General features: G+C 47.9%; 1 protein-coding gene across 6 annotated transcripts in view; it reads right to left on the bottom strand.

Moving 5' to 3' along the window:
• SGMS1 (sphingomyelin synthase 1) overlaps nucleotides 1-26,527 on the bottom strand; it is a 75,938-nt gene extending 49,411 nt beyond the window's left edge. The window contains exons 1-4 of one of the 6 annotated variants that reach the window (XM_090144709.1): nucleotides 25,756-26,035; nucleotides 9,542-9,659; nucleotides 6,523-6,764; nucleotides 5,782-6,005 (exon numbers count right to left, since the gene is read on the bottom strand). The gene's annotated coding sequence lies outside the window, so the exon portion shown is untranslated. Of the gene's footprint in view, nucleotides 1-5,781; nucleotides 6,486-6,522; nucleotides 6,765-9,541; nucleotides 9,660-25,755; nucleotides 26,036-26,200 lie in introns of those variants that run through there. The other 5 variants (XM_090144710.1, XM_090144707.1, XM_031602533.2 and 2 more) reach the window with 5 other exon arrangements.
• Nucleotides 26,528-26,946: the final 419 nt, after the last annotated feature.

The raw sequence follows: 26,946 nt of genomic DNA, 5'->3' as shown, positions 1-26,946 counted from the left end.
GCGTGCAGGAGATACATTTGTGGTTTGCAAAGTTTCTCAGATGAGCTTCAATATTCTGAACAGCAAATGCACAGCCAAAAACCCAGCCGATGCCTCATATATGTTGACAAGTTATGCTGGGGAGCCCAAGCTGGGCATGGGGGGATTTTATTTTTAAATCGGGTTACACTGCAAAAGTTTTAGCAAGTGAGAATACTTCATCCTTAGCAAGTGAGAATACTTCATCCTAATCTTCACCTTGTGTGAGCAAAACAGCTCTAATCCAACAGGTGGGTTATTCCGTCTGGAGGCAAAGCAAGGAGCCAAAAATGAAGGATGGGAGAGTTACCTCGGGATATCATAGTATGTCACTTCTCCTGGCATCATGGGACATCTCGGCTGCCAGGGAGGAACTTGGCAGGTGGGACTGAAAAAAGTGCAGAAAGACCTCTAGATTACAGCTAGGCCTTTCAAATCCAAATTGCTAACTGCTTATGGCTATGAAAATACAAAGAAACAGTATTTACCTATAAATCAAACTGTCTAGAAATCTGTTGCCACTGTACATTAAATACATGCTTTCCCAAGTCATGTTTTTTTGTGTTTTCCCAGTTTCTTCCAGCAAATTTAGTCCAAGCACATTCAGAAATACTGTCCTTATTGTGTTATAAAGTACCACTTGGCTTTTGGAGGAAGGAAAGCAGGCCAATAGTTTTCTAGCTTTCATGGAAACACACTTCGCTGCAATAGACATGAGCAATCACAAGAAAGGAGCATCAGACAAGTGGTAAATCACTCCAACCAGCTCTCATGGTTCCCATGCAGGTCACCAAATCCGTGCCTTGGGATGGAGCCTATCACCATCCAAGATTTCCCAGTGTGCAGACCACTGCCTCTTCCAGTTCCAGGGCATTTTTGGGTATATTCAGGAGCTTCAGCTTCATGCTCCTGCAAAAGCCCCAAAGTCTCCAGGAAGTATGGCTGTTTCACATGGTAACCAAGCAAACAAACTTTGCAGCACCGTGCAGCATGTGGTGCAAGGTTTCCCCTCCTACCTGACTCACCCCAGGCACCCAGGCTCACAGACTGCAAAGCTTTGGTGAAGCAAGGCAACAAGTTATCCAAGACAACTTCAGCTATCATCTGCTCTTAAACACCAATCTTTGAGTACTTGAATTTTCTGCCAATGCACGTCTGTTCTTCATAAATAACCAACAATCTCAAATCATGCAGAAGCCAAGAAATCTGACATTTAATCTGTTCCTCCAACTTGCAGCCCCAGATGCATACTAGATAGCACAGATACAATGCAGTATCTGAAAAGAGCAAAGTGGTTAATTACAGCCATACAAAATTAAACTTCAAGTTTCTGCAGCAAGTTTAATACAGCTGCCATTAGCTCCCTCTAAAACATTGCTTTGGTAACGTTTCTCTGAGCCAGAAGAGGTTTCAAACAGCCAAGGTGAGGGTTTATCCAGTCTTCGCTTAACCCCTCATCACAGCACATGCAGCAACCTGTGCAGCACTGAAAGGGAAGCCTTACCAAACGTAAAGCTTTCCCATTTTAAGCTTGTTGCTTCCTCATTTCTTAGTTTTTCCCTGAATAGGGAGGGCCTGGGTACAGTCATGCTCTGCTCACACTTTCCGTAACATTCCTCTTCTCACTTCCCCCACTCTAACCATTTCTCCTCCAAGCTGAAGTTTATTCAGCTCCTCTTACACAAAAGCTGCTCCATGCCTTTGATTTCCCCCACTGTCCTTCACTGAACCTGTTCTTCTTCTGGGGACAGAGGTGCAAATGACATTGAAGACACAAGGAATGACAGATACAAAAATGTGTTTAATGTAAATATATATATTTATTTATTTTTAATTTTTTTTGGTTTGAACAGTAGCCCTGCAGCTGCCCAAGCCAAGGACACAGGGAGGAAGTGGCTGTGGGCAGGTAGAAGCACGGACCCCACACTCAGCTGGAAGCGTAACTTCAGGCTGCCTATGAAATAAGTCAAGCCTATACCTTGAGCTGCTTGTGCTTCTGGAAAAAGACAGCCCTGGTCACCCGCATGTGTTATTTCCTGAAACAGCACCAGCAAAACGACCCCTACCAGGGTAAACAGGAAAAGACTCAGCTTTTTTATTGATTACCTGTTCACCTTCATTAATCTCTTAGCACACATTTTTCACTTGATGTGGAGTGGATACAAGCTTCCTTTTCTCAGGTGCAAACTGTGTATCTATTTTTTTTCCCAAGATTTCTGCACCTCAAACTGCAAATTTCTCCCAACATGGGATTCGATACAGATTTGCTTTGAAGCATCTATTTTCACTCAACCCCAAATTAGCAGGCAGAAGCAAATACTGGCTGAATAGCAGCATTCGCAGCTTCTCTGGGAGACTGTGCCAGGGCCTCAGGGTCCTCTGCATAAGGAATTTTCTTCTGATTTCTAACCTAAATCTCTCCTCTTTTGGTCAGGATGTTCCCTTGGTGAAGCTGTGCTGGCTGCCTCGGATCACCTCCACATCTCATGTGTGCCTAAACATCTCTTCCAAGAGGATCCCCTCCATGACCTTCCCAAGCACAGACATGAGGCCCAGCAGTCTGTAGTTCCCTGGGTCTCCCTTTCTTAAAAATGGGAGTGATGTTTCCCCAGGAACTTCATCTGACAGCCAGGACTTTTCAAACATAGCGGAGAATAGCTTGGCAGCCACAGCAGCCAGTTCCTTCAGATCCCCGGGATGCATGTCACTGGGCCCCGTAGACGTGGACACATTCAGCATCCTGAGGCTGTCTCGTACTTGCTCTGCTCTTACAGTGGGAGGAATTTTGCTCACCTGACCCTCCAGCAGCAGTCAGGGATGTGAGAGATATGGGAAGCCTGACTCAGGACCCTCTCCTTGGCCTGTCTCTCCTGAGCAGCGTGCCGGGAAGGAGCAGGGTGACACTTTGCCAAGCTGTGAACTCCCCCTTGAGTTTCCCCTAACCTGAATTACTGTGCATCCTCTCTCTGTTGCAAGCTCAACTCAACTCAACCCCTCCCCACCAACTACTCCATCAAGGTAAGGGAAGCAGATGGAGCTGATCTATGTAAGAGAAACATCTGTGAAAAGAGACTTTCTGTCCACTTTCTTGAATGTGTAACAATTCAACAGCCTCTACGAAACCCTCCAGCTAGCACCAGTGCCTCCTGTTTCACAGTACTGTGTCTGGCAGACCCTGCTATGAACAGCAAAGTGAAACCCCCTGCCCCAGCAGCCCTCCTCCTGCAGCAGCAAGGAGCAAAGCACCAGCAGGGCATGCACAGGAAGAATAAAACCCAGACAGAGAGCTCTCAAAGCAGCCACTGTCTTTTAGCTTCATACCTGGTTTTCCAGCAGTATCCTACTTTCACAAGGCAACCAACACCAGAGCTCTTGAGTTAAGTTGTAACAGCGACCCAAATGACCTGCATTCTGCATTTAAGAAGTTTAAGAGCTGCAGGTTTTGCGTGAGTTTGGACTGCAGTTAACAATGCCCAGAGCAGAGGAAAGAGACTGATTAAAACTAATTAAACCACTTCTTTACAGTGAAGAAATGCAAACAATGACTCTCATCTGCTCTTGCCCCTTGCCTTTTTACGAGGCACTTGTGTGCACACAGTGGTGCATTTGAGTTAAGAAGCTGAGCACATCACATACTTCCCCCCACGCAGAGACAAGCTGCCTTTCTCACTGGCTGCTGATGTAGTCTGTAAAACTGAAACCTACAGAACTTAGTCAACTAACAGACACAAAAGCGTTAAGTTCATTATCCTTGTACTATACTCCTTTATTTCGTTATTTTAACATAGCATTCAGAATGAAACGGACAACACTATTAATAACCTGATGAGCTGTCTCTTCATTATATCACGTGTCTCTCAACAGAACACTTTGGGGAAAGCTGGGGCAGAAATTGTATTTTTATAAACAAACTGCAATTTTGCAATTATCTTAAGATGCCTTATGCAATTTACCTATGCCATCATTGCTCTAACAATAGAGCACAGAATCTGAACTCAGTTTGGAGCAGTCACCCCCTCACCAACAGCCCCCAAACCTGCCTCGTAAGCACTGCTTCACACCTAGGAGAGGTTCAAGGACCTCACCTTTGGCCGATCTGCCCATAGCATTAATTTGTCCTTCAGGGTTACAGAGAGATCACATGCCAGCTTTGCAAGCTGAAAGCAAGCTGACATCCCCACCGAGCACACACACAGCCTTGTGCTGAATATTGCTGGAGTATTAAAAAAATATTTAGAGAAACAGCAGCTACAGCAACTACAACACAGCTCCTTGCTTTATCTCCTTTGTAAACAGCTTTCAAGCTGCCAGTACAGCTATGGTTCAGGAGCAGATGAGAAAAGACATCCTCATAGCTGCTAACAGGTAAGTTATCTGAGCTTCAGAACATGTGTTTAAAGATGAAAGAGCACAAAGAGGATGCCGAAAGACAACTGACAGCTTGAGGAGTACACAACAGTTTTCAAGTAATTCCTGTGATGCACAGTGATATTTAAGATCATAGCATTGGCTGGGAAGTAGATCATCCATTTAGCAGTCGGTTTGCCAGATAAACTGTCTGGGGGCTTGGACAGCATTAGCAAAAATTGTAGAACAATGCAAAACTAGAGTCAGTGCTTTTGCATTCCCAATTTTCAGCTGCCTGCCCACAGAAACTCCACAGAAGACTAAAAGACAGAAAATAAAACACATCAGGAGGAAGAGCAAGTGAGGTACCACAACTGATAAGGGGCGTGCTTTCCTTGCTGTGCCCAGACCTGTCAGTCTGCATCCACCCTGCCTATGCACTCCATTTCACAGCTGCTTCTGGCTTCCTAAACTCTCCTCGTGCATGACAACCAGTTTCAGAACAGGGAGCCAGACAAACCAGCACAATGCTGTCAGATGCAGATTGTCCAGATTTTAGGCTAAAGAGGGCATTGACTTTATTTGGATCAGTGACAACTTCTACCAAGCAGCTGAAGCGACTGTAGGAGGAGTGAATGTATCTGAGTAATAAAAAGTGTTTGTGCAAAGCAAAGTTTGTTCTTCACCTCTGCTGCCGGCTGCCCTTCCAGACATGCTGTACAGGTCAGGGCGTCCCCAAGGCTGTATTTACAGGAGCTTTCCAAGAAATAATTAGCAAAGCTTGGGGAATTTAACCATACATCAAAGTCTGGTGGCTGAAACGAAGTGCTCTGCAGCCCAGAAAACAGCAGGGAGAAACCTAGAGGCAGGAAAATGCTCCACACTATACGGTATTTCAACCTGCCTGGCTGTAGCCTGGACACACACATTCTTAAACAGTTGGGACAGGCAGCATTTTAATACCAAATACTCTACCCATCCTTTCCTACATAGTTATCACCATGGAACAAAACCCATCAGATACAGTATTCTGGCTTCCTAAGAACTACGTGCAAATCTCCTGTCAGATCAGTTGCTGACAGCTTTTCAACTATTCACTGCAAACAGGAACAGCAGAGGCTAGGAAAAGCCTTTTTGTTAAAAACTTCTTCCAATTACAAATCCATGAGAACACAGAAAAACATTTGCTAATGAACTGACAGGCTCTGAATGAACACAAGTTTCCCACAATTGCAAGCCCAGCTTGCTTTATCTTTGCAATTCTAACTCACAGCCAGGCAGCAAAAATATAAAATTAGAGATCAGCAAGATGGTGCTCTCCCCATGAAATCAAATACACCCATTTTGAACCACTTCCAGCATGACTTCAACACCAAATAATATTTGCTGTTAGTAACATAATAGTTGAAATTTTACCTGCATGCTAAGAGCTGGGGGAACAGGCAGCAGCCCCAGGTTCGTGCTCAGCCTTTCCTTCCAAAGGAAGTGAAAAAAGTTCCCATACAGCTGTCACTGTGTGCCTTTCAGATGCAGCACACACATCTGTACATCAACTCCACAAGCAGGACACGAGTGCAGCTACCAGAAGTTTTGATGCTTGCCCATGATGGGATGTCAAATCCCAACAGAAAACTGGGAACCTTGAGAGAAATTCAGGGAAAACCAAAAGGAACATGAGGAAACGGGGCACAAAGCAGGACAGAAAGCCTGTTCACTACCTCCTCTAAGCTGTGAACCAGCCACAGAGCAACTCAGAGCCAGCACAGAGGGCCAGTGCTACGCTAACACAGCAACATACAGTGTAGAGCAGGAAGATGCACTCTACAAATTAGGGACTAAGTACAGGCAGGTGTGGCTTATTTCCATAAACTGCAGCCACTTCCTGCTGTCGCACCCTGCGTCTCTCCCAAGCCCCACGTTTTAAGGATTTGAATGAGGAAACAAGGCTGAAACTGCTGACAGCACCCTGCTTTCTGGTGCTCCTTTGCCAGGAGGCAGCTATGGCCAGCAAAGCAGCAAAGGCCAGGGAAACTACCAGGGTCAAATAAGATCCATCCGAGCAAAGGATACACAAAATACCCACTCCAAACTCAAGTTAAACCTTTGTTTTCCAATTACTGCCACGATAATGAACCATCACTCCTCTCTGGGACTTACCCCCTCCGGGTGCACAGTGTGGCAGAGGCAGCAGTCGCACAGATCAGATCCCAGTATTGCTGGGTACTGTGCACCACTTAGAAGCAGAGCCACCTGCAAATCCTGCTGCACCAACTCGCTGCTTCCACTCGTACAGGAGTTCAGATGCACGCGGCTTTGTGCAACTGGGAGAAGCAGGGGCAGGACTGCAGGGGAGCAAAGCAGAGCTGAGAAGAATCTTCCTGGAGGTTGGTCCGGTGGCACTGCAGGGAGCGAGCAAGGACAGCATTACGCAGCAGCTCCGAGCTCAGACATTCCTGGCAGCAAAGTAATCGCCTAAACGTCAGCACCACAAAACCCCACTTGCACCAGAAAACCTATCTGCAGGCAGTTACATGACTAATCACTATCCCCAAGGCGCTCTCACGTGTGCAGGCCAACACCCAGAAACTGCCGACAGCGCTTTTCATAGAGATCATCTCCCATGCATCTGACATTTCAGTGGGTTTTTTAAACGTCGGTCTGAAAGCTGAAAACCTCCGTGGCTGTTAACTACCAAGTAGCCTGTGCTGGAATTTAATTTCAACCATTTCAAGTCCCAGCTATATGCATACACATTTTTTCTGGTTTTAAACAGGCAACCTCAGCAGAAATCTTTACAGACAGACGAATATAAAATGAGAGATCAGCAAGATGGTGCTCCCCCCACCATCACGCATAGTGACACAAATACCTTGAGGCTCTGTTCTGTGGAGCTACATGCAGTCGGTACCAGCATATCTGGCATTAGTAAATTTCAACAAAATTCGTTCTGAAAAATTAAGTTCCAACCCTAAAATACTGCTTTGCACACCGTAATATCTACTTGCATTAGTCACTGTTACACTCACATCCAGCAATCATTTGCTTGCATGGAGAGCAAGTTTCAATTTAAAAGAAATTCAGCAAGCAAGTTCAACAGCAAGCTGAAGGATGAGTTCTGTTTCTACAAGAGGTTCCCTGGATTATTTTGAGGCTCAAGTTGTACACAGTTAACAGTTGAGGAAAGGGATGTTTTTGGGACTGATTCACAGAGGAAATACCACTGAGAGCCAGCAGTACCTTCATTTCCATGATATTTGACCCCTGGATTTCAGCAAAGAGCCACCTATGTATTTTGTGACCCTGCAGCACTGGAAAGTACACTGCTATACAGTGAGACAAGCACACAAATCTGACCTCGGAAGTATCCAGGTGTCTGCAAGGAACTTCTCAGCATGAATTATAAGCATGCTGCATCTCCAACAGTGTTCAGATTGAATTTTTCTCAGATGGTGGGAATAAAGCAGCCTTGCACTACACCTACATATGTTCAACCCCTATTAAGCCTGCAGTGAACTTAAGTAATAGATTACTCCGTTATTCATCGGGTCTGTGTACTGAGCCCAGAGAAAAAAAAAGGTTGAATCAATACAGCAACAGGAGCTTCTGCTGTCTGGCACAAGTACCTTCAGCTCTCTCAGTGTTTGTACAGCTGGGGAAGCAAAGGTAAGAATTTTTCAGTACCGATGAAAACAATCTCGGGTTTCATGTCTAGAACAGCCACCGCACAGCTGCCAGCTTTCAGAAAGCAGCAATGACAGAATTAACTCCTGCCCAGAACAATTAACTTTACATGCAACACACACAGAGATTCCTCCTTTTTAGCAGCTTTGATTTTAGGTGACAGTATTTTCCTCATTATTTCTGTTTACTGACAGTATTGTTGATGGTATGTGTGGAGGCACTACGCAGCGTGTTATTGTACAGCACTTGAGATTTACAGGCATGCAGTCCTGAGATTGTGGTAGGAGAGGGGATAAACCCAGCTTTCCTAAAACCAGGTTTGCTCGGGGCACTCATAGGGAGAATTACAACTGGATTAGGAAGAACCACAACGGAGAGCTGATCTTCTGCTCTATCCTTCACAGCAACTGCTCATGACCAGCCAGTTTAGTCTCACCCATTTTCAAGCACTTCTAGAGAAAAGGCACTTTCCTCGCCAAAGGCTGTGGGCACCAATGCCTTGTTTCATTCAGTGTGCTAGCTGCTCATGTTACACATGAACAAATAACTGCTTTAAAAATCACATTCTTTCTCAAACACCTCTACAGTTCAATAGCTCTTGCTTTCATTTTCCAGTTCTTACATTAGACATGGAGCTTTTCAGCACAGATCAAACCCAACACAACAATAAAAGAACCTTAAAAGATGCCCCTCAACAAATCCTTGGGCAGCTTCAAAGCATTACTGAAAAGGGAAAAAACAACAACAAAAAAACCCATAACAACAAGCAACAAGAAAGGGAAGATGCCCAGTTTATTTTTCTTAGTGCAGGTCAATTTATTTATGTTGAAGTCAGAAATGGGAACAGAAATCAGGCATTCCACCTGTCCGTCTCATCCACTCTACAGATCACTCTGATTTCATCAACCACGGGGGCAAAGATTGCCTTATAAGTAGTCTTTTTTTTGTGGTACTTATACATAAACTACATCCTCTGAAGTTTTGTTCCTAGTTTACCTCAACTGAAAAGAAAAGGGACCGACCAAATCCATCTTTCAGTTGACTTCTATGATTTTACAATTCAGTATTGGAGTTGGACTGTTCTCTTGAATGGAGATTGCCAGGCTGGCACACACAATATCTAAGCTAACAGAAATTGGACTGAATTGTTCTACATTTGCTAGCAAGCAATGATTTTGAATGGAAGGCTCACTCAGAAAAAACAGCTGGTACAAGTGCCAAAAGAAACAGTGCCATGCAGCTGCAGGACATGAAGTCAGTCGTTACAGCCACCCAAGTGAGGACCACAGGCTGCTGCCAGCACCAAAGGCCGCCACTGGCACACGTGCAAAAAATGATTAATCCAAAGCAAAATGGATATTCATCCATTTAAGTCCAAAATGAGAATGCATCCAAATCCAGGTCACATTTAATATCAGTTTACAGTAAACAACATATTGAAAAGTATACTGCCCCAAAACACAAACCCTTCAAAATGCAAAATTCACTTGCTTACTTGGAATTGCTTTCCTGTGCAGGGTGCTTGGCTCATCAGGTTAGAAATAGACGCTCGCTGTGACCATGACAGCCCAGAAGACTTGCGGCTGGCTGCTGCTCACGTCCTCAGTGGGTCACTGTAAAAAAGAAGTCATTGCACGTTAAGAAAGCAGGGCTTCTGACCAGCCTCCTATTAAAAATATTAGGGGGATTGTAACATGAAGATTCTTTCAAGATCTACCCATAGATGGGATATACAGTAAAGCACTGCCCTGACATAGGCAGCTATTTTAAAGAGTATTTCCCCACAGACATGGAAACCAGATTCCCATGTCATACGAGGTCCATAGCAGCATTTGTCACATCCAGAGGGGTCTGGAGCACTTCCTGCCCAACATCCAGTGGGGCACAGCACTGTGGAGGGAGGAAAGGCTGGAATATATATATCCCCAAATACTCTCTGAGGGGAGCTGGTAAAGTCACCTAGGCTGTGAACCAGGCATGACAAATGAAGTAACTGCTGAGCTGGCACAAAGGAAGTGCAGGAGGAGGGCTGAAAGCTTTCTGTGGTGGTCTTCAAGCTAACCGAGTTCACTTACAAGAAAGCAAGTGCTCACACCAAAACAAAGACAAAATGTAAAACCAAAATGTGCTCGACCAGCATCCTCCAGGGGTGGCACAATGGCAACAGGCTTTTTCCCAGTCCCTTAGTCGCTCAGCTCTCATCAGGTTTGTGCACAGGCCCAACGGTAGGGATGGCAGCAGCAGACAGGACTGGAAGGAATGTCATCCAGCCCTGCATTTTCTGAGGGAGACCAGAATGGGGAGACTGCAGCTCTGCCACTTGTCAAGAAGCAGAAAGGCAGGGCAGGCTCAGCACAGCGTGCAGATAAGAGAAACAGATGGCCCTGCTCCCCTCATATTTGTTAGAGAGCTGCTGCTCAGACACTTCCATCCAAACACTAGTGGGGAAAAATTCCATCCCACCTGCTGAAGCAGAACTGAATACAAGCTACCCGTAGCAGAAAGCAAGCAGTGATTCCTGCCCAGTTTGACTCTAGGATTGCTTGGAAATCTGTATTTAGATTTCACATGATGTTCCTGGCTCATTTTCAAGATTGTTTCATGGAAGCACTTTGGAGACAATGGCAGCATGCCATCGGGTACCTGCTGACCCAGCACACAGCCCCTAACCCGAGCACCACCCACACACATCCAGTAAGGACAGCCCCATTTCTGCAGGTCACCAAGCCTTATCTCCCGGCTGCAGGGACCCTCCCAAGCACACTGTATTCCCTGACTGCACGCTCACCTGCCAACCTTCACAAAGCTTGGAAACCACTCACCAGCTGCTGTAACACTGTCTGCATTCAGGCACAAGGCTCCCAGCACAGTCTGCCTGCTCCTCCAGAAAGGACTGATCCTTACAACAGAGCATAAACCCAATTATTTGAGAGCCAGCTACATACAGGAAAGCAGGAGTGATTCACAGCAACGCTGAAATCCATTCACTCTGACATCGCAGTGGGGACAGAGCTGTAGTAAGCTTTGATAAAGCTCAAACTGCCTGCTTGTGGCACACACACAGCCACGCAGTACTTTTTGTGCAAACTGATCCTTGATCTCGGAGGTCTTTCCCAACCTTGGTGATTCTGTGATTTGATGTATGACACGCTTTGTGCTTTCCAGAAATTAAGGTCTCCCTTACCTAACTCGCCAGGCTGGCACACCAAGCTCCTCCATCTCCTGCTCCTCCCAGAGCAGAAACAGCTTCTGTGCCGTGGGGCCACAGGTGCCAAGCCCTGCACCTGGCTCCCCACAGGCATGCTCCAGCCCCTCTGTGGAAGTAGCTCCACAACTTCTGGAGTTGCTAAGCAATAGCAAACTGCGATGGCATGAGAGAAGCCCACCTCCATTTCAGCATGTGGGATGACAGCATTCAGCTCTGTGGTACCGCTTGGTTTTAATATCTGCAGCAACCCAGAAGCATCAGCTAGGGGGCATTCTTGATGGTTTTGGCGCTACTGATTTCTGAAGATGAAGAAGAGATACTGTTGTTTTCGTGGTACTCAAACACCCCGTGAAGCTCACTTACTTTATATGCACCATTTCACATCGTCTGACCCAATGCACTGCAGCAGCAGGTATGTGCATGCACACCCACCTCTGGCTCCAGGCAGGCTCAGGGCTGAACCCACACTTCTAACTATTGCATTTAAATAGACAGCTGCTTGCAGATGCTGCAGGACTTCCAGAAAGAACATGCAATCCCTTCCATTAACATTCAAATGTTTTACAGGTGAATGCTACCACCACGATCATCCATGCAGAACTGTAAGTGAACCAACAGCCGAAACAACTTCAGAAAGCTGTAACTACGGGCCACTATCAAAGCCACAGAATTCCTCCTTGTCCTGTACGTCAGCTCTGTCTGCAAAGCACAGATATGAAGATGTGGAGACGGGGATTCTCCTCCTCCCACCCAACAAGTACACGCAAGCAGCAGCACTACAAATGCAGTGCGAGTGGGCTGTTCCTACACCCTTCTCCAGCACAAACAGCAAGATCGGGAACGTCTGCAGAGGTTGGATTAACTGGCAGAGGTTGGATTAGCTGCCAACTGCTCCTTGGGAAAGCCATCTTGCTGCTATATTTTAGGCTTACATCCAATTTACTCTTCTTTGTTTGTAAAAGGTAAAGTATTTTGGTTCCTGTTTCCATTTTAGGAAGCTTTAGAAGCAACTGCCTACTGCCACACACTGGATTTTTAATCACTGCTCAACAAAGTGTTACATCCTCTTCAGCTTTTTTTGCATGGGAAGAAAGTAGCACAGCAGTTGACATGCTGCAAAAACCAGCCCTAATTCCCCAAAACCCAAAGAAAGCTGTTGGTGTTATAACCGATGGCAACAGAGTGCTGTGAAGCAGCAAGATTTATTCACAGGATTACCTGAGCACCTGAGTCCCTGAAGAGATCTGACAAAACAGAAGATGATGCTTGCAGCAAGCACTTCTATCACTATTAAATGGTTCTGCACTTCTGTGGAAGGACACAACTGCGCTCACTCTCACAGCTCAGACATCCGCACACCCAGTCTGCATAGTGCCAGCAAAAATAACACACCACCACATCTTGATTATGTTGATTAACAAAGCACAGCTTTTAGAAGTGTCAACACCAGTTAAGAGGCCAAAATGCTTAAGTCCCTTACTGAACTACAGCAGTGGTTGGTCTCTTCCACTGTTTCCAGCATCACCATTCCTCTCTCAGTGAAACTAACAGTAATTAATTACAATAAAACACGTTATTACTACATTGGAAAACATTAAAAAAAAAAAAAAAAAAAAAAGAGAACATATGAACTAATTCAGCCTGGTAATTTTCAGCATATTCAGTGTTTTATACAGAGTGGACCTGCCTAGATAATTACCACATGTTACAGAAACACGAGGTCTCAATATTTAGACAGACCATACTTTCTGAATCAATATTTGGAAAAGTCTCAGCTTTGATGCTCATCGCAAGGTACCCTGCTGTAACAGAGCGAGACCCTGCTGACAGGCTGAGAGAGCTGGGGCTCTTCAGCCTGGAGAAGAGAAGGCTCCACGGGGACCTCATAGCAGCCTTTCAGCACCTGAAAGGGGCCTGCAGGAAAGCTGGGGAGGGACTTTCTATATGGGCAGGTAGTGAGAGGATGAAGGGAAATGGTTTTAAACAGAAAGAGGGTTGATTTAGAGTAGGTATTAGTAAGAAATGTGAGGGTGGTGAGACACTGGAACAGGTTGCCCAGAGAAGTTGTGGATGCCCCATCCCTGGAAGCACTCCAGGCCAGGCTGGATGGGGCTCTGAGCAACCTGGTCTAGGGGGAGGTGTCCCTGCCTATAGCAGAGAGTTGGAACTAGGTGATCTTAAAGGTCCCTTCCAACCCAAACCATTCTATGATTCTATGATAACAGCTTTCAGATGCACTGTCTGTTGCTATACAAGCTTCCAAAATGCACACGCCTTGAATACTGGCAAACCCATCAAGGGTTCCCTCAACTTGCAATCAGGAAACCTACGTAAAAAGATAACATGCCTCTTCCCCAGAAACAACCAGGAAATTACAGGCCTTTTTTTCATTCCATGACCTTCTGCATAACATGCAGTGTGTTCAGAAGGCAAAGCTGCTGCTCTTGGAACATGCAGTAACAACACTGTAGTTTCCCCATCTTCTGTCAGTAGTGACAACCACTTTGAACAATGCTGCTTATTTCTACTCACCAAACCTGTGACTGACTGCTCATCTGGATCATTTTCCATCTGTCTGTACTTACTTTGGCTTGATAGAAACTGAAGGAAGACTGGTTGCAAGCTGAGCTGCAAGCATGGGCCACATGGGGCTAAGGGGATGGAGACAGAAATGGTTCACCTCCACTGAAAAGCAATATTGTGCATTAGAATTTCTATGAAGTTCATGACAGGAATGCTTTTGGGTGGGAGATAAAGCTGACTCAAAAACAAACTACGTCACTTTAAACTTTGCTCTTTCCATTTCCCACATGTTTGAAAACAACAGACCCATGAACCAGTCTCATCTTTGCATCCTTACAATGAAGAACTGATACAAAACAGCAAGGCATCACTTTCCCTTTTAAACAAAAGGCCTCAATGTTTCTACTGGACTTTGTGACACCACTTATTAGTACTTGGGGTTGGTTTGTGGTGAGCTCAGTTACAGACTGCAACTTGGAGAGGTTAAAAGAAACAAGCGCGGCACAAAACCAGACCTGTTGTGCTGGTTTTCAGCTCTAGCGGGGTTAAAAATGCTGGTTCAGATTCACTTTTGGGAACATGATCCTCCAGCAGTGACTGAATGCCTGCTTTGTCAGCTACCCGGCAAGGACACAGGGTGCACCGCACTCAGTGCATTCAATTCCAGAAGTGCTACTGGATGCCAATAGTTTTCTCTAGCAGAGAGGCCGGGGCGTACTTAACAGGATAGCAGATGTGCAGGGGAGTTTTTTTGGAAATAAACAAAACAAAAAAGCCATCAGCATTTCCACTTACCCATACCAAGAATGCTTCAAGCAGCCTTCCCTGTTATTGCAGCAGTTAAAGTTCTTCTGAATATTCAAAAATGTGCTGTTAGCAACCTTTACATAAAATTCATAAAGGAGACTTCTTGGCTTAAAGATGAATGCATTAACTTTTAAAATATTGTTCAATATTTTGTACATGGGCCTCTTCTACAGAGCAGATTTACCAGACAATCGTGATAGTACAGAACAGCTAATAGTGCCACATACACAGTGCTTGAGCAACCACCCCATTTCTGCCTCCTTTTTGATTTCACCTCGCCGCCCAAGGAAGCTTCACCATCAAAGGCTGTAAAACAGAAAACTGGAAGCTGCCAATATCCAGGTAGATCTATGGCTCTTCCTCCTGAGCTTTTCCCATCTTTGGCTTAGAAAAATCACAGAGTATTGCTCTCACAGTTCCTCCAGGCTGAAGCGAATGCATGTGATATCTGGGAGTACTTTTTGCAGAGATTCCTTTTGGTGCTGCTATGAGGCACTAAGTTTGGCATTCATCTCTACTATTATGAGCCCTATCACCAGTCACCACAAGCTTCATTTTTTTTTTTAATTTTCCTGCCATCCCTGTATAACAAGTTCATAGCTGTTCCACTGCGCCAGCCCAACCAAGGCGTAAGAGCAGCTGAGCCATGCACTCTGACTCCATCTGAGCCTTTGACTACTTTCAGTCAGGGGAGTTTCCTGAGTCTGTATTTAGAACCCTTCAGGACTATCTTATCCAAATATTGCTCAGCTCCCCTTGATTCCATTAAAACTCTGTCCACAACATCATCTGGCAAAGGGTCCAACACGCCTGCTGTGGTGCTGATGGGGAGCCCACGTGCAACTGTGCACAGCTTGGGACTCCACTCACTGCTGCTTCCCATCTCCCAAGCAGATGGGTGGAAAGGAATCCCCACTTCTGGTTTCCAGGCTACTCACAGATTCAAGCAGGTATGTTCACACCACTACCTATTTTTTAAGTTGTCACAAGGTGTTGGTTTTCCCCCTCAGATCTCTCACAAACAGAAGCCAGGTTACAATCCACAGGTTGAGAACACACTGCAGTAACACATGGGAGAAGTCTGAGAACACCTTTCTTCCCACAAAACAGCAAATACCAGAAATGTGAGTTTCCTCTACAAGAAAAATTATACAGAGACAGGTTCCTCCACCATTCCTAAGAGGCAGCACTAAGATCCTCAAGCACCACAAGCAGCAGCACCACTGATCCTGATGAGTGCACACCCATGTCTCCAAGTACCCAATGCTGAACTGTACTCACCAGACCCCTTCCCAACCACACTGCTGCCACCACTCCTGGTCTGTTTTTCTAGAGCAGAACCTGATCAGGCTGTCAAGATGGCATTCTTGACACGCTGCAGGAATACATCACGTGGCTTAGCTGCACGTAGTTGCTGCGCAGCAATATTTGGTGACAATTTGGGGGAGAAAATATTGCTGTCAGCCATTTCATACAAAAATAAAGCTGGTTGCAGGATACAGAAGTTTTTCACATTAAAAAATGGTTTGGGTTGTAGCACTCTGATCAAAATGAACATTTGCATCTGACACGTTGCCCCAAGCAGCCCACTCCCAGCCCTCAGCTATGCCAGGGTTCCTTGTTCCCTGCAGCATTCCCGGTGGCTGCATTCCAGGAGGGGGCAGCCTGCAAGTGCTTCATACAGTATGTGAAATGCTTTGTTTATCCAAAAATATTTTAGCTCCAAGAGATATGAAAGAAAGATTTAGATTTCAGCATCTGCACAGTAAAGAGATGCAACTCCTACAGATACTGCCAGAAAGTTTCTTCCTTGAGCCTTCCTAGCTGTAAAATATATTTTGTAAAAACAGAATTACAGTAAACCAAAAGTTGAAGCAATAATAATGCAGAATAATAATAATCATTTCTTTATAAATTGTTATAGCAAGAAGAGAGAAGCACAAGACATTCAAAGGGTGCCACTGCATTCTTGCTCCCTTTGTTAGGAGCAGATCAAGATAGGAAAACCCTTCTGCTGCTGAGAGTAAAACAAAACTTATGGGATCCTCCCCACTAAGTGGCTCTGCAAAACCAGAACAGCACAAAACATAAGGAGCTTCCCTGCAGCCTGACCCCCAGTTTCACTGCAAAAGTGAAATCTAGCTACCAGCAGATCATCTGTTAGCACTGAAGTTTTACAATGTTCATACTATCTTAAAAATAGACATCTGTCCCTAGCTTGTTATTTCAGTGATTGCTTAAGATGAGGAATTAAGCACATCAGTCATCAGAGACAAAATCGTGACAGTTAACAGGGCAGGACTTTCAAACAGAACACTCAATTCAACACAACTCAATCACCCTCAGTTACAGAACTGGAAGACAGGACTATTTAAAATGTTACGGCTCAAAAGCTGCAAGTACCTCCTTTTCCAGCTGAAAGCCCTTTTCACTTAAAGATGGCATGCCTTCCACATACTTAGCTCCTGATCTCGACAACGGCGGTAGTCCCACCACACTGTCTCAGCAGCAGCTTGTTCAGCCTGGAGAAAAGAAGGCTGCGGGGTGACCTCACTGCAGCTTTTCAGTACCTAAAGGGAGCCTATAAACAGGAGGGGAATCAACTCTTTGAAAGGGTAGATAAGAGCAGGATGAGGGGAAATGGTTTGGAGCTGAGGGAGGGAAGATTTAGGTTGGATGTCAGGGGGAAGCTGTTTGCTGTGAGAGTGGTGAGGTGCTGGAACAGCTGCCCAGAGAGGTTGCAAATGCCCTGCCCCTGGAGGTGTTCAAGGCCAGACTGGATGGGGCCCTGGGCAGCCTGAGCTGGTATTAAATGGGGAGGTTGGTGGCCCTGCATGTGGCAGGGGGATTGGAGATTCATGATCCTTGAGGTCCCTTCCAACCCTGGCCATTCTGTGATTCTGTGATTAAGGCACTTTTCAGTACCCAGTCCTTACTGAGCTCCACAGGCTCTCTGTCCCATAGCTCCAGTTGCACGTTTCCTTGGGCTGTGGTTTTGCTGTTGGCCTCTGCCAGGAAATACCCAACCACAGGCTGACTTGCACAAGCCCATCGCTTCTACTGGTGGCTTCATTCATCAAGGGGCTTATCTCAAACTGCGCTGCAAATGTAGAAGTGGCTATATGTAAAAATAAGAAGACCATCTCTTAAGAAAGTGATATGGAAGTTCTGGAAATGCTTTTCTGCTAAGTTCACTAGATATAAGTTTGCAGCAAGACAACACCATAAACTTTAATATGTTTATGTTACAAAACACTAGCAAGTCCTCTGAAGCATGACAATAATAAAACAGCAAGTTTTGACGCTGTCAAAAACGTTATGTGCAGAAAGCTGTGCAGTTTGGTAAGCTATTTCCTTTGTTGCGAGGTACTAACCGAGGCACAGATCCTCACAGTTTGGGTCTCACCCACAAGCTGGAGTTCATTCTGTGGTCAGAGACCTCAGGCACACAGAACTGCAAGAAGTAACACCAAGACAATTAAGTATGCATAAAAATGAAAGCAACAAACAAAGTAGGTTGGAATAAACTTTGGTCAGTTGAGTGAGTCCCCTCCATGAGGGCTCATGATGAGACCTCTGGCACTAACAAGCAGAATTAACCACAGATTTTATGTGAAAACTCAGCTTAGGCCAAAGCTCAGAATAATTTCATTCTCTAGAATACCAAAGAATGTGCTACCACTTCAGCATTTAACAAGACACAATATCAAGTGTAAATCACAACTGCTACATGACAGTAAAACCAGACTTGGCTATTTTTCTTACAGCAGGGACAAAATTGGTTAGCACAAGGCACACTAAGTACCAAATCAGCTTAAAAGCAACATAGAAAGCCATCTGCAGTATTTCCTGAGGCACAAAACCAAAAGCAGTAAATCATACAAGATTTTGCACAGTGTCAGTAAAACCAAAAATAGAAAGGAAGGGCTGACCCCACCTCCAGCGGCTGGGGTCAGGAAAGCAGGCTTCCTCTACCAACAGGACCTCCAGGTTTCACCACAGCCCTGCTATCTTAGAAAAAGTAGAGATTGGTTTTTTTTCATCTCTAGAGACTTGCCTTATAGCATACTGGGAGAAAAGCCTTGCTCTTAACCAAAGTGAGACAGGCACGCGAATAGCACCAGGGCTGCAGCACACTTTGAAAGTGGGACAAGGTAAAAACCATAGAGGCCTCAGGCTTTGGAGCCAGTGCAAAGAGCAATATGCAAAGCAGCCCGGTACTGCTGAATCTGCACGTCAATCTTCAAGCAGACAGAGGATGCAGCTCAGATGCGACCTTCAGGCTCCCTGTCCCTTCACATTCTTCTGCTCAGGCTCCAAAACCTGCACAATGACAATGGCCCACAACACACACGTATTGGCTTCCTCCAGTGAAATCACCCATCCACCACAGACCAAACAACCACTGCCAGGCACCTATCAGGCCCTGATTTAAATCAGTGGTATACCAGTTCATTAGCTTTTCACACCACTGCAGATGGAGGAAGAGAAAAATGTATTCCCTTCAGTTGCAAAGATTTACAAAGGTTATACTCCCCACAGAGAAACCATACAGCACTTATGTCTTCTTCAAAGACATGGAAGCTGAATTAATTACAAGCACAGAGAAGCACAGTTGAGTTTGTGAACAGTTCCACCTTCCCAGATTTTGCTGACCAGAAACCTCTCCCCACCTTGTGATGCTGGTGTGAGGGGAAGGAATGCTGAGGGCATGCTATCATGTTACCCATTCTTTTGCACAACCGATCTTACTTTCCGAATCTGAAGCAGAAGGTAAAGAAAGGATGGCACGGGCACAGCAGCTGCCAAAAGGATTGAAAAATCCCAAGAACAAGATGTTTCCATGTCACATGTAGTCACATTAGCTTCACCTTCTGCTTGCATTCAGCAATTCCAGAGTTACAGCCACAAGATTTATGCTCTCACTCTGATGTCACCTTCCCACATGGCTTCCTGCTGTCACAAGGTGTTCACAAAGGACCTGTCACAAGCCTCACCAACTAGATCAGGCACCGCTCTGCTGCCTCTTGCTTAATATGGAAACTGGAGGATTAAACAAGCTGGGGTTGGAGAAGGTAGCTGGAGCAGGTGACTTCCGAGTGGTGCTCTGCAAGGAAATCTGCGGTAAGAGAATACAGAAGTTAGCAAAGGTGCTGGTAACACTGTAAATCAATGAGTACTTGATCTCCAGAGTACAGGAAGCTGCTGGAGAGAAGGGCTGGTGCTGAGGCACAAGATACTTTACTGAGCCTGCTAGTGCCTAGACTCACTCTGGGTTTCCTATGCAACCTCAATGCTTTTGCACTCTGGAGAGTTTTGCCATGCTTCTCATATTGTGACAAGGCCTGTGCTCCTTCTTCTTTCTGACAGCTGCTGTGGAGAACTCTGATGCCGTACCCAGCTGCCAAGCTGTGGTTTATGACAGTAGTTCCCTGAGGGAAGTGAGGTGTGGAGCAGGAGGAAGAGGGACCTCCCTGCCGTGGTCCCCTCCGTAACACACAGTGCTGCAGGGCTGCGCTGCTGCTGCACAGACCTGAGGGATTCACTGCGCTTTCCAAACGAGTTTGTCAACAATGAAAACATCACTCTGGCATTTACACCATTGCCATTACTCAGAGGACATCTCCTGTCATGCAACTGTTACTCAAGTTTTCCATTTAGTCAATAAATGCCAAATGGCCTCTTCCAGTTCTAATGATTTAGGAATGATTTTCCCAACTGACTGAGGAAAGCTGCAAAAGCACTAAATTGGCAGGAGAAAGGAAAATGAGCTCCAGAATGTATTTGCAAATTTGACCAGAACAAAGCATTGTATCCCTTAAAGGAACAATGAAACTCTATAAAGGGACCAAAAGCTGCTGGGGCTACAGGGAAACCTCATGTTTAGGACAAGGACCGCCAGCAGCAAGCACCTCCCACACACCACAGACCCTGAGTTCCCTCCATAACGCCTTGTTCCCGAGGAGTAACTCCAACTTAATTCCAAAAAGAGCCCTGGTGCCACAAAGTAGCAAAATCACACTAAACAAACATGTTTGAAAATGTCTGTTTCTGCCCTTTTCTGTATAGCAGTCCAGTGACTGCCTCCAGTCCTATCATTGATACCTGCAGTGAAGGAAGTACTTTAGGAGTTGGTCACCCCAACATAAGAAACAAATATATGCACCAGCAGAAACCAGCTCCTCAGAAATACCAGCAGTACAACAACCTTCCCACAGAAGCCACCTTTACCACAGGCCTTACAACTCAGATGGCCTTGCATCTAGCAACAGCCTGCTTTTTGGCAGCACCATTCCCAGCTATAGGCCTCTAAAGCAACCCCACCTCAGGGTCAGCAGCAGGAATCTGCTCCACCCCTCCATCTACAAGCCCTCTGACCTGCCAAGGAACTGCAAATTCCACTGGACCACCTCCTTTGCAGGGAGGGGATGCTCTTTTTCCAGCCAGCAGCCACACCAGCTCTCCTCTCCTGCCCCAGGGGTGGAAAGCTGTGCCTGCATGCTAGCAAGGTCCTCTCTCGCAGCTCCACATGCTGTTGTCTTTTGGCTGCTAAAGGAAGAAGGCTTTGAGCATCCTCCCACATTCCCTGGAAACCAGACAACCACATCCACAGGCAGGGCAGTTCACAGCCCTGCAGGGTGCTTGCTAACAGCCCAACAGCTGAGCAACAGCACAGCGAGGTATGCAAAGAGGCTGAGCAGCATCGTGGCTGCAAAAGGTCCCAAAGTAGCAGCAGGTTCTGCTGCCATCTGAGGTCTCATCAGTAGGTCTTTGTGCCTGTGGTTAAGGACAGATACGTTGACTCAGCAAAGGTGGCTGTTATTTGATCATGGAGTTCCTCTCCCCCTTCTTCTTGCACATCCATGCTCAAGCTGTGGGAACGAACCACACACCCAGGGTGCAAGCACCCAGCAGGTCTCTGCAGTGAGCTGGGTGCTGCTCTGCAGAGGGCTCCCTGCAGCCTGCCACTGGAGGAGCAGTGCTGCCCTCATCCAGCACACCTCATTCACAGCAATGGAACACTGATCCCAGTCGGAAGAGGGCTGGTTCAGAGCCACCCAACAGGTGCAGGATGATCCATTTTGTCTGCTAACAGTCAGTGTGACATCCTCACTTAAAAAATATAAAAACACTATGTGAGCTACCAGACCTGGCTTTAGTGGTGTCAAACCCTTCCTAGAAGACAGACAGCCGAGGTGCCACAGCACCCCTGTGGGATGCTATTTCTGACATCCAGAATGGAGTGAGGTGAGTTTATGGACGCATCCCTACAGTCCCAGCTCAGTGATGACAGGACAAGTGCTTTCCCTACTGCGCATCTTGCATAGTTTCTGGCTGAAGGGTTATTATCCAGTCTGCAAGCAGAGGTAATTAGTTCAGTAGCACAGCAGCGCATCTTACAGGCTGAATGTCAGCATGGAGCTGTTACGTGGAACTGCCTGGAGGACCATAGAAACATCCTACAGTTCTTAGGATGCACTCTGTGTTTAGGCCGTGAACATGAAAAGACCAAAAACTGTTCTGAACACAGAAACAAGATTCCCTGACTGCCAACAAATGAAATCTCAACCAACGAAGCCAAAAGATGTTTTCGCATACAATTATTTTGTATTTTTGTCCAGCTACAAACAGACAGCGTTAAAGCAATTACAGCACTTAAGGGATTACAAAGTTACTGCAAACAGCCCACACTTAACATGCTGAACGCTCTGTGATATTAGCTCAGGTCTAATGGGAAGAATCACAGAAGGGTTTTAAAGACTGGCATGCACTCAACAAAACAGCAAAGGAAGTTCCCTGCAGGCAGCCACAGCAATGCCAGGCAACGCGGTGTGCAAGGATGAATGGAGCACTTGGGGTTGTAACAGCAAGACCCTCAGCCTCAGAGCCCTCCAAAGCCCCACCTGGAAACACCAGCCGCCATGGCATCCCCTCCCAGCAACACTACATGTGCCTGTGGACATCAGGATGGACGGATCTCTGCCTTCTCAGTGCAGACACATGTTTTCGTGCAAGTGTTCCCCAACAAATGCTGAACGAATTATCAGAATGCAAATCATCCACATCTGATGAATGTCCTCTGGGCTCTTTCTGAAGTCTCCTTTGATAAACCATCTATTTATATTTCAAAAGGGAGAAAACTGAAACAGGAGATTATACGTGCATAAAAACAAAAGCAGTATCTGACAAGTATTTGTTTTTAATTTGCAGATAACTGCTCATCACTGCAAAATACAGCTTTTGTACTGTTTCAAAGCAAGTAGATAAGAAACCCTAAGCTATTACTAAATATTGCTTAGGGCAAACAAAAATCTCTCCCACCCAATGGCTGCGTTGCTGTATAACCACATTTTGACCAAGCATCCACCCGGGCATCCCTCAGGTACTGCAGGACACAGACCACCATTCTGCCCAGGTGTTTCACAGAAGCCTTCCCACCAGGGGCCTCCACACGCTCGCATCCACCCCTTCCTCCCCATCCTCACTCTACTGTAGTTTCTTTGTATTCCCTTCTCCCTGGCACACAGCTATCCCCACACTACCTTTGCTCAGCACTCCAGCTGCAACCATCCAACTTCAGCAACCCGTGCGATTTCAAGAAACTGCAGCTCAGCTTGGACAGCACTGCCCCACCTGCATACAGACCCAGAGCCAGCCCCATGCAGCTACCCAAGCCTCCTAGCACACACAGCACCCTGTCCCAGGCATACAGGCAGGGCTTCAGCAGCCTGGCATGGTGCTCAGCTGCTGAGCACAGCTTGCATGGTACATTTTCACTTGACAGCAGCAGGACAGCTCACACCAGCAGAGTACATGAAATGCCATCTCCGTTGCAGGAGGTCAGTGTGTGGAAGTGAGAGATTGTATGGAATCAGTCCAGAGCAAAACTTCTGAAAAGCACTGTTCTATCTACAGAGGCACAGGTTTATGCTGCTATGAGAAGCCAGTAAACACCACTGTTGTGACTCCTTTCCAACCAAGAGTAGTACTTTAACATTCTGCCTTAGGAAAGGTGCAGGGGTGGGGCCTCCTGTAGGTGGTGCGAGCTGTTTCTCCCTGTAATCCTTGGTTGTTTTGCTAAGGTTAAGAATAAAAAAAAAATGTTAAATTCTGTGCACTGTCCCCTACAAAAACACTTTGCACATAGCTGTCAAGCAAGAGGCAGTCACACATTAAATAAAACCATACATCAGACAACTGAAGACAGCGCAGCAGAGTTTAAAGCCCACCAGCCCTGGAGCTGACCCTTCTGCACCACCACCTGGAATAACAGAGGAAGGAGTGGTGAATTTAACCTGGAACGACAGAAAGGTGCTGCGTCCTGCGCCATTTTCAAGGAAGTATATACGGTTAGGTCAGGGTCAGCAGCGACCCTGCAAAGACACTGAGCACGAGGACTTCCATCGTGCTGGATCCTGCCAGCTGTCACCACACCATGATTAACAAACGCTGTTGGGTGAGGACACAGTCCCTCGAAACCTGAGCTGTCCGCTCAGGGCTCCCTCTGATTTGCCCAAATACCAATTGCAAACGTTTCAATACTCTCCCACCCAAGCAGTTCATTGTCTCAACCTGCCATTTTAACAAATCCAAGCACGAGGCATTAAATTCCACTAGAACAAATCTCAGCACTCCCAGCATTAAATTTGCAAGTGACGTTTAATGGCATAAAGTGCAGGCAAAGCTGAGCTAAGCCATTAATGGACCAGCGAGGAAACCTCTATGGCTCCATGATGCAGTGCTCTTTTTAACTCGAGGAAATGATGGTGTGGGCTACGCTGGGCAGGAAGAGATACCAGCAGCTTAAAAATGTGCCTCAAACTCCAGCAGCCAGAGCTGTGTCCTGCAGACCTACTGCCTAGCATGCTCTGCAGACAGCTCCAGAGCAAGGAGCGCACACACCACACACCAGGGCTCCCCGCTTCCCTGCTGCAAGGTGCTGTGCAATCCTGCAGCTTTCTGACCACACGCGCAGGCACAAGTAAAGCCTTACTGTCAGGAGAGATGCTTTTCAGGTATTTGATTATTCACTTACACTGTAACGGACTACACACAACACAGGGAAACTAGTTACACCTGGGAGTTCCTTAGCACGGATATTAACTTTAACAACCAAAATCAAACTTCCAGCAACCTGGTTTGTGAGAACTATAAAGCAAATTTGGGATGAAACACACAAGAACCCAAGGTTTTGTGCTTTTCCTCTCTCCTGCATTCCTCCCAGCTGTCTGGTGGGGGATAGAGACTTCACTTATAGAGCTGCACAGCTTCCAGCCCACAGCACGGAACACAGCCCATGCCAACACCTGTGTGCTGCTTTCCTGGATGCAGAATGCCTCCAACGATGCCAAATTCTTCGGACAACACTGCCAGTAATGTGGGAGCACTGGTCACGGGACGCTGATGCTCCAAAAATCCTCAGGGTCCGAGCTTCTCTGGCTTCAGCTCTACTGTACACAGTCAGTTTCATTGTACCACATGAGTCCTGTAACTGAAAGCAGCACCTGCTGCAGTTTGAGGAGAGGTGAGGGAAGCGACGACACAGGGAGCACAGGCGTACAGGAAGCACTACTGAGAGCTCGCTGCTTCTATGGGCCCTGCTGCCTTGAGCAGTCAGGTGCTATTCACAGACACCTGCCTCAAAGTTACCTGGGCACTTTGGTTTGTTACATTTCTAGGTATCAAAGCTCTCTTAGAGGCCAGTAACACACAGAGACATGCTGTCTCCAGGCTGACACGTGGAAGCCAAAAGAGCAGCGACAAGCGCTTTGGGAACCACGGTTATTACACAGGTCACAGCACAGTTTAAAGACTCCCCAGCAGAATTTAATTCTATTCTACGTGCAGGAACCTGGAAAATATCAAGGTGATCTCCCCGGGTAGGAGTGGTTTTCTTATCAGTACTTAAAACGAGCATTTATCTCTCACCTGCCACCACCCAGAGCCCTGCTCCCCAGCCGCCGCCGCACCTCACACCGGCAGCGGGAGGCCCCGAGGCCTTCCTTCCTGAGGCCGCCACACAGGACAGAACAAACCGCGATGGGCGCGGGGCCACCGGCAGGCACGCGGCAGACCGTGGGAGGACAGGCGGACACACACACGCACAGACGGACACACAGACGGCAGCCCACCCAGCGCCGGGCCGCGTCCAGCACCGGCCGCACACCCACCTGTCACAGCGCCGGCGGGGCGAGGCGCCCACAGCTCCGGCCGCAGCACCGCCGCTGCCCGCTCTCGGCCTCCGCCCTCCCGGTGCCGCCGAGCTCGGACGGGCAGCTCCCCGCAGCCCCCGGCTCCCCGCGTCCCCCGGCGGGGCTCGGCGCGGCGGCAGCCCGCGGCACGGAGGGGAGGGCGGCCCGCAGGGCCGAGGGGGGTCGCACCTCCAAGGGCGAGGAGACCGGACCCCGCAGGGCCGCAGAGCGATCGCGCCCCGCAGGGCCGCGGGGGATCGAACGGCCCCCCGGCGCCGAGGGTCGGCGCGCACCGGTCCCGGCCCCGCCGCGCCGCTCGGCCCCTCCTCGGGCGGCCGCTCGCCCGTCCCCGCCGCCCCCGGCCTGCGCCCGGCCCGACGCGGAGGGAGGCGCGGCCGGCCCGCCGCTCGCGGCGGCTGCTCACCGGGAGGGCGGCGCGGAGCCCCGGGGCTCGGCGGGCTCGTGGCGGCGGCCGCCTGCCGGGCGGCTCCCCTGGACGGTGGCGGCGGCGGCGGCGGCTCCGCGTCCCGAGCGGCGGCGGCAGGCGGGGCGGGGCGGCGCGTCACGTGAGCTGCGTGTCATCTCCCCGCCGCCATCTCGTGCGCGGGGCGCGGCTCCGCTGAGCTGACGGCGGAGCGTTCGGAACGGCGGTCGAGGCCGCGCGGCCGGCACGGGCAGCCCCGCCGCCTCACGGTGGGCGAGTCCGGCGCCAGGCTCCGCCTCACCGTGCTCCCGGGGAATGGAAGCGGAGAAACGCAGAAGCGACGCTGGTGTGCCGCCCGGGGCGGGCGCGCTGTGAGCGGAGCTCCCGCTTTCTGGCGGGGTGCCGTCTGCCTGCCGACCGCCGCGCCTGGCGGCCCCGGGGCGGTCATAATGAACCCCCCTCCCGGGTTGCTCCCGGGCACGGTCGTTTTTGCACTTTATGAACCTGAAGACTGTGCAGATCGATCCCCAGGGAGCCCGACCTCCCTGTTGGGAACGACGCAGAGCCGACCGAGAGGCTTACGCAGCCGCCCCGCCTGGCCCCAATCCCGCCGATCGCGCTGTGATCCCGGCGGCTCCTCTCCCTCTCCTCTCTCTGCCACCGCTCGCGAGGCACCAGGAGGCAGCGAGGTGCCCACGTGTGGCACGGACGCCTGGTCACACCGTGACGGGGCTCCCTGGGGCCGG

Source organism: Phasianus colchicus, chromosome 8 (genome assembly GCF_987193195.1).
Source record: "Phasianus colchicus chromosome 8, bPhaCol1.hap1.1, whole genome shotgun sequence".
Lineage (NCBI taxonomy): Eukaryota > Metazoa > Chordata > Aves > Galliformes > Phasianidae > Phasianus > Phasianus colchicus.
The sequence above is the reverse complement of the archived record's forward strand: the minus strand, read 5'-3'. Positions and strand labels throughout refer to the sequence as shown.